Source organism: Alligator sinensis, unplaced genomic scaffold, assembly GCF_000455745.1.
Source record: "Alligator sinensis unplaced genomic scaffold, ASM45574v1 scaffold1208_1, whole genome shotgun sequence".
Taxonomy (NCBI): Eukaryota; Metazoa; Chordata; order Crocodylia; family Alligatoridae; genus Alligator; species Alligator sinensis.
In genome coordinates this window covers 422580-429708 of record NW_005842782.1, presented here as the reverse complement: position 1 = coordinate 429708, position 7129 = coordinate 422580, and the positions used below count along the sequence as shown (strand labels likewise).

The 7129-nt window shown below is 51.7% G+C and overlaps 1 long non-coding RNA gene across 1 annotated transcript in view; it reads right to left on the bottom strand.

The window, feature by feature from the left end:
- Nucleotides 1-3183: 3183 nt before the first annotated feature.
- Nucleotides 3184-7129, bottom strand: part of LOC102375169 — a 4608-nt gene continuing 662 nt past the window's right edge. Inside the window, exons 2-4 of the long non-coding RNA XR_325083.1 lie at nucleotides 4106-4300; nucleotides 3390-3461; nucleotides 3184-3213 (exon numbers count right to left, since the gene is read on the bottom strand). This is a non-coding gene — a long non-coding RNA (uncharacterized LOC102375169). The remainder of the gene's footprint in view (nucleotides 3214-3389; nucleotides 3462-4105; nucleotides 4301-7129) is intronic.

Below are 7129 nucleotides of genomic sequence, written 5' to 3'. Positions count from 1 at the left end.
CCAATATTTTGCACAGCCCTAACGTGTAGTAGGTTTACCTTTTCAGGGCTTGGGTTGAGCCCCAGGATCGCAGGTTTGCTGTTTGATTGGTGGAGCCCACCCACCAATATGGAGGCAGCACAAGTGAAGCAATGCCCTGCCCTTTTCTGAAGGGAGGGGGAAGGAACAGCTGGACCTGAATCGGAACTGCACCACCCAGGTCTGGGGAACTTCAGGGTCTGCTGTTTGCTGGTGGAGCCCCTAAAGAGTATATAAGGGGACCAGACTTGGCAGGCTGGGGACAGAGGGGAGGGATGGTGAGGAGAGAGGAGCTCTAGAGATGGCTGTCCTCAGGATCCCACTTGAGCTTCAGCAGTGTGCCAATCGGTGCAGGGGGATCAGGCTTTAGGAGCTGCTCAAGATGGCTTGAGCCTGCAAACCAGGCAAGGGGCTGGGCAGTCTGTGTGCAGACCGGCTCACGGAGAGCTGGCCCTCGGAGCAGCTCGATGCTGCTCCGGCCCCACATGGTGTGCAGATTGGCACACGGAGAGCTGGCCCTGGGAGCAGGTCATGGCTAGCTCAGGACTCACTCGGTGCGCAGGTCGGAGCATGGAGAACCACCTTGGAAGCAGCTTGCAGTTGCTCACATTAGCCCCAGCCCTCGGCCAAGTGACCAGAGCCCTGCAGTGCAGCTCCACCTTTAACTAAAAGAGCCCCTGTGCGCAGAGCAGGGCCCGGGAAAGGGGAGAAGCCCCAGTGTGAGACCGGGGAGTCAGAGCCTGCAAGGGCTTGGCTCCCACGAGAGAGAGAGAGAGTGATCCCCGGTGCCCAGTGCAGGGTGCCAGGTCGTTGAGGAGAGCCAAAGGTATCGCTGGGGAGAGGCCCTTGTGGGATCAGCCACCAGGGGACGAGCCTCTGCTTCTCCAGAGAGAAAGCGTGAGTGACTGGGGAAGTTACAGGAGAGGCTGGCATGGGTGAGGAGGGTCTGCTACGTCCGCCCTCCATTGCAGGTGGGGCACGTCCACGCCCCAGGGCCCTAAAGGGGAGGGGCTTCAGGGAAGCCCCTCAGGGAGGTGCACACAGTGAATTGTGGAATATTATATATAGTATTATGTATTAAGCCTTGTAAATATACTAGGTTTTATATTAACTGTCTGTATCTATTCTTGTAATAAATTGTACATAGTTAAATACTTGGTCTTGGCCCAGATCTTTCGAGAGGGAAGGAAGCCACTCTAGTAGCTGACCCCTTCCTCAGCTCCCTGCCTGACCACCACCACTGTCATCGGAGGACAGGGCACACCCCCCTAGGTGTACCCGGGCTACAACAGTGTAATGAGCACAGAGGACGAAAAAACTATGAGAAGGGACAGGTGCCAGGGAAGGAAGGGACAAAAATGACAGGAAAGGGACACAGTGCATGAAATAATTTTATTCACTGGTGAAAAGATTTGACTTACATCTCCCACTCCTGTCCTTCAGTATTATAAAGCAGCAGAACATGTAATATCATCCATATTTCCAACTTTATTTTGTATAACTAATAATGCCCCAATCCAACAATCGCTATCACATGCATGATAACAGAGGACACTCCTCACACTAGTTAAGTGCAGTCAGAATTACAGATGTAATGCGCATCCCCAATAAAAAAATAAAATATTTTAGCACGTAAGTGTAAGACAGTTTACAACAGGCAAAAACCAAAATCCAGCTGTCATGAAAGATGCCCCAGGTCCTTGTGTTCTAAATGAAACTCTTTCTGTCTTTTGGAAATGGAACTTTTTCAAAACAGTAACTGAAATTCTTTTTTGAAAATGTTTTATAGACCAAAAGGCTGGCTTTCACTTAACCAGCAGGTTTAATAACATTCGTCAACAAAGTTTTACAAAAAAGAATTGACAAAAGGCACAACTTTGGTGTATAAAAATCAGAAACTCAACAACTTCTCGGCAAGAGTTTAACAGTAAAAAAAAAATGCTTCATGTGATTTAAAAAATAAAGCTCTTGACTACATTTAACCAGTCCTCAATTAAAATTTCAAAAAGTATCTAAATGTTGTGGGAGCCTAATTTGAACTCTGTTGGCAGTGGAAGTATTGATGCTCTATGTTCAGGCCCCTTTGAAACGCTGGCTCTGTCCAGTCTATGAAGTGAAGGCAGTCGTTTCCCTGAGAATCCCCCCATGCAAGGAGCCTCCGCTGCTAGTGGAAGGGTCCTGCACCAGCACGGGGCAATGTGTGCTTTAAGGCTGACCTCTCATCCCATTGGCCTTGGAGAGGCCAGTGCTAGTTACAGGTGCCCAAGCCCAACCTGAATCAGATCAACAAAAGCCCTGAAGAATGCCTAGTCACCCTGTATCTAGATGCGTCTGACAGGTCCACTTCCAAATGCACGAACCCACGTCCAGTCTTACTGTCAGAGCTGTTGGCTCAGCGGAAAGGTGCCAGCATTTGTTTCTGCAGTCCGCTCACTGACGGGTAAAGGTATGGATGGGAGGTACAACTATACATTACAAAAGTACATATTACAAAAATATATGAGTGGAAATCCATGATACCCCAAGTCCTGAAATGACTGAGAAGAAGCCTGTCTAATATGGAGAGCAGGCCGCCTTGGAGGCAGGCGATGGGGCTGCATTTGAGGCCGAGGGGATGTGGTCACGGGGCTCTGCAATGAGCCAACAGGACACTGCAGGATCAAAAATGCTGTGAACTGCTGCTCTAGTCCACATCCATCTTCTCATCTTCCAGTTCTCCCATCTCCTCTACCTCCATATCACTGCTCTCAGCTTCACTCTGGGCCTCTAGCTGCGTGGGAATACTGGCACCTGCACAAGCTGCTGCTCCATCCACACATTGGGCAGCTGCTTCCATTGGCCACTGGATGATGATCTGGCCAGCGAAGTGGGAACCATTGTTCAAGCCTGAAATCAACCCCCAGAGACGCACCCCCAGGTTAGTGTGGTAACTTTATACACGGTTGCTATCCAGCTTTAGTATATACATGTAGCGGGGTAGTTGGACAGAGCGTGCTGTTCAGCTGGAAAACCTGCTGGATGACTCTCTACTTTAGGGCTGACCCCTGCAGGGGTTGTGTATCCGCTCCGTCCTCCAAAGAGCCCCAAGCGGCGGGAAGCAGCCCCTCCCATGGCAAGACTCCAGGCAAGCAGCGGGAAGCAGCAGCAAAGTCTTGGCAGAGACAGGGCAGAGCCACAGTGGATGGCCCAAGGAAACTGGAGAGAGAGGAGAGAGGGAATATGCCAACGTAAGAGAAGAGTCCTCCCTGAATCAAGAATATTTCATCCATGCTTCAAAAGGCAGCAAGAAAGTACCCCATCTCTCTTCCCACCTTGTGCCTCTCCCCAAAGCCATGGGATGCTGGCAAAGGGGCTCATTCCTTAGTACTTACTCATTGTGATGAGCGGTGGGGAGAGTCCTTGCTCTCTGGGAACAGCTTCTGCCCCAGTCTGGGCAGCTGGATCTGAAGCAGAAGGAAGGAAGGAAATGGCTATGAATTGGTGCCCAGAGGGTAAAGATAGAGCAAACCTACTGTCACTGAATTGTAATATCATAGAAAGATGTACTAAGGGTTGAAGGGAGCTCAGGAGGTCATCTAGTTTAACCAAGGGCAGATGTGTATAACCTGCCATCTAACCAACTTGGGATCCTAGCTCCTTGTGCCATGTTGTAACCAGCAAAACCAAGAAAGGTGGGGGGGCGGGGAGAACAGGGGACACAAAACCTGGGAACCTGGGCCCAGCAAACACAGCCCCACACTTCACACCCTGCCCCGAGAGCCAGAGCTCCCCTTTCTGTACCCTGCCCTCACCCCAGCCCCTTTCCTCTTCCTTCCTAACTGAGCTGGTTGTACCATGTCTGTGTCTACACGGGAGAGTGTTAAGGGAGCTCTGCAGAGGGGAGAAACCTCCCCGAGACATCATCCCCGCTGCCCCCGAAAAACAACGCACTCAGAGAAGACGCTGGTTTAGAAACCCCCGGATCTTAGAGAAGAGTCTTCCCTCACGACTCCCGCGTGTCCCCGACTCCCGCAACCCGGCCGCACCGGCTCTGGTCACAGCCCGAGAGCCCCCTGCCCTGCCCTGCCCGGGCCGGAGCCCGCTTCACCTGCTGGGAGATGAGGAGCCCCCGCTGCTGCCGCTGGTGCTGCCGGGGAAGCAGATGCCGCGGGCTCCATGTGCGCTCCGTGGAGAAGCAGGCGGCGCCGGTACCTGCTAACCACGAGTGGAGGGGGAAACGGAGCCCGGGAGCCCTGCAAGGTCCTTTCAAGGTGTTGGTCTGCTGGAGATGCCCCCTCTCTAACTGTGATCAGAAGAAAATGGTGCAGTTGTATGCAGAAAAAAGAGCATGTCGCCTCCGCAATAATAAGTCATAGTGGTTTGGAAAGCCGCAGGGCTATCTCAGTAAAAACGGAAGTTATTTAAAAAGGCATCCTCTTTGCACCAGAAGGGTACAAAATTTGTGGAGGTTCCAGGAAAAAGAGTCAGGGACTAGTTTTCTCGGAGTGTGAGGAAGGGTGTGTGAACCGAAGTTTGAAGAAAAAAGACTTTTTCGAGGGGTGGGGTGGGGGGAGGATTTCTTAGTTGGTATCATCTCTGTGGGGTGGGGGGAAGGATTTCTTACTTGGTATCATCTCTGAACTAAGAGTTCTAGAGTTTTGCACTCATTTTTGTCTCACCCGAACACGGCTACCAAATACTAGGCTTGTGCGAATAGGGAACTAAGTATTCGATTCGGATTCAGCTGATTCGGATGCCAGAGATTTTAGCCGATTTTGGATTGAAGCTTCACTGGGGAACGACAAGAAAGCTGTCTACACCTCCCTGTCTGCCATCTGACACGGAATCCTGCCTTATCCGACAACAAAGAGCAGCTCACAAAGACACTCTCATGTACCCAGAGGACCAGACTTCCATCTTCAGCTTCTTCTGTGCAAAAATGAAGTTTATTTTCTACCTATGGGGACTTTTCCCTGAGCCCCGGAAGGGCATGCGAGCCCGAAAGCTTGCAGAAAAAAGATCCATATGAAAAAGTAATGATACATCAGATATTAACGGTGCCTCGAAGGTCATTAAAGTACATTTTAGATGCTAAACTCCATCCACCCCTTGTGCAAGCAGACCTTGTTCTGGCGGTTGTGTTGCAGAGGAGCTGCGCAAACCCGGTCCTGCGTCTCCCCGACTCCCGCAACCCTCCTGCAGCCTCTGCGCCTGCTCCCCGGCCGGCTCTGTCCCGGGTCACAGCCCGAGAGCCCCCTGCCCTGCCCTGCCCTGCCCTGGCCGGAGGCCGCTTCACCTGCTGGGAGATGAGAAGCCTCCGCTGCTGCTGCTGCTGCTGCTGTTGCTAGGGAGGCAAAGAACTCACATCCTCTATCCCCGAACGGAATCGATTTATAGAAGCTTATCCGGCACTTCCTAACTCACTGCGTTGACCACAAACGAGAAAAAAAAAAAAAGCTTTTCATAAACTGCATTCTCCAGCAACAGCGACGCTGAATCAAACTTTTCTTACGGGTACAGTCAGAAAAGCCAGGGATAACTAACTGCGAAGTCGACCGAAGTCCCAAGATAAGAGCTTTCTAGTGCCGAAATGTGGAGTTCGGCACAGGAAACGCTAAAGGAAAATCTGCAGTTCCTGGCTTCACTCCTTACTGGAGTGCCACGGGCACCAATGTCACCTTCCTTCACCGTTCCCCTCTCTTTCGTATGAGTTTTTAGGACGGCAACATTCATACATTAATATCGAAAGTTGATAACCTTTACGTTGCTTCACAACGTGCTGCAGCGTCTGAAAAATTGCACTAGAGTTACTGACACCCGAGTATTCAGGACAAAACCACGCATAGGAAAAATGAATGCTACGCCAGATATTAACGCTCCCTAGAATGTCATTAAAATGCATGTTAGATCATTTCGATGCTAAACTCCATCCATCCCTTGTGCAAGCAGACCTTGCTCTGGAGTTTGTGTTGCAGAGAAGCTGCAAAAAAAGGTGGGGAATGGGTGGATAACATGTCAAGGCTATGAGGTCCCAGGGCAACAGCTAAACACTAGAAACACTCATATGAGGTAGAAAGCCTGCTGGCTGCAGCAGGTAAATAAGTGTTTAAGGGAGCCCAAGAAAGGGCTTCTTAGTGACAAGACTCCTGAAACTTCTTCTACGGGGGGCAGGTGTGGGGAACTCGTGACTTTCTGATCAAGGAAAAGAACTAAACCGTGTTCAAGGCGGAGGGGGTGGGGGAGAAACAGGTGGTTTCCTGGGTGCCCTTGAGCTCTGGTGATTAACTCTTAAAAATGGTAACAATATTTCAATTTTTAAAATCTATTTCATAAAAAAGGAGAATATTTGTGAAGAATTCCTGAGAAACTCGTCCACGTGTTCACAGAATCACAGAAAATGAGGGTTGCAAGGGACGTCAGGAGGTCACATCTAGTCCAACCCCCTGCTCAGTACAGGACCAGCCCCACCTAGATCACCCCAGACAGGGCTTTGTGCCCTCGGATCTTAAACACCTCCAAGGAGGGAGCTTCCAACACCTGTCTGGGGAGCCTGTTCCAGGGCTTGGCTACCCTCCTAGTGGGAAAGTTTTTTCCCAATATCTAACCTAAACCTCCTTTGCTACAGCTTGAGACGGTTGCTCCTTGTCCTGTCATCACTGCCACCGCGGAGAACAGTCCAGCTCCGTCCTCTGGGGAACCACCCTTTAGCGAGTAGGAGGTTACTCTTCAATTCCCCTCCCTCCCCCGTCTTTTCTTCTGCAGACTAAACAAGCCCAGTCCCCTCAGCCCCTCCTCAGAAGTGAGGTCCCCGGGGCGAAGGGGAGGGGGTGCACCCCGCGCGCCTGGCGGTGCAAAAATGCCACCGCGGAGAACAGTCCAGCTCCGTCCTCTGGGGAACCACCCTTTAGCGAGTAGGAGGTTACTCTTCAATTCCCCTCCCTCCCCCGTCTTTTCTTCTGCAGACTAAACAAGCCCAGTCCCCTCAGCCCCTCCTCAGAAGTGAGGTCCCCGGGGCGAAGGGGAGGGGGTGCACCCCGCGCGCCTGGCGGTGCAAAAAGCCGCCGCGGGCGGTCCCTGATTGCCCCTGGGAGCCACCGACACTGCCGGCGGTGCCTGCGGGGGGGCGCCGGCC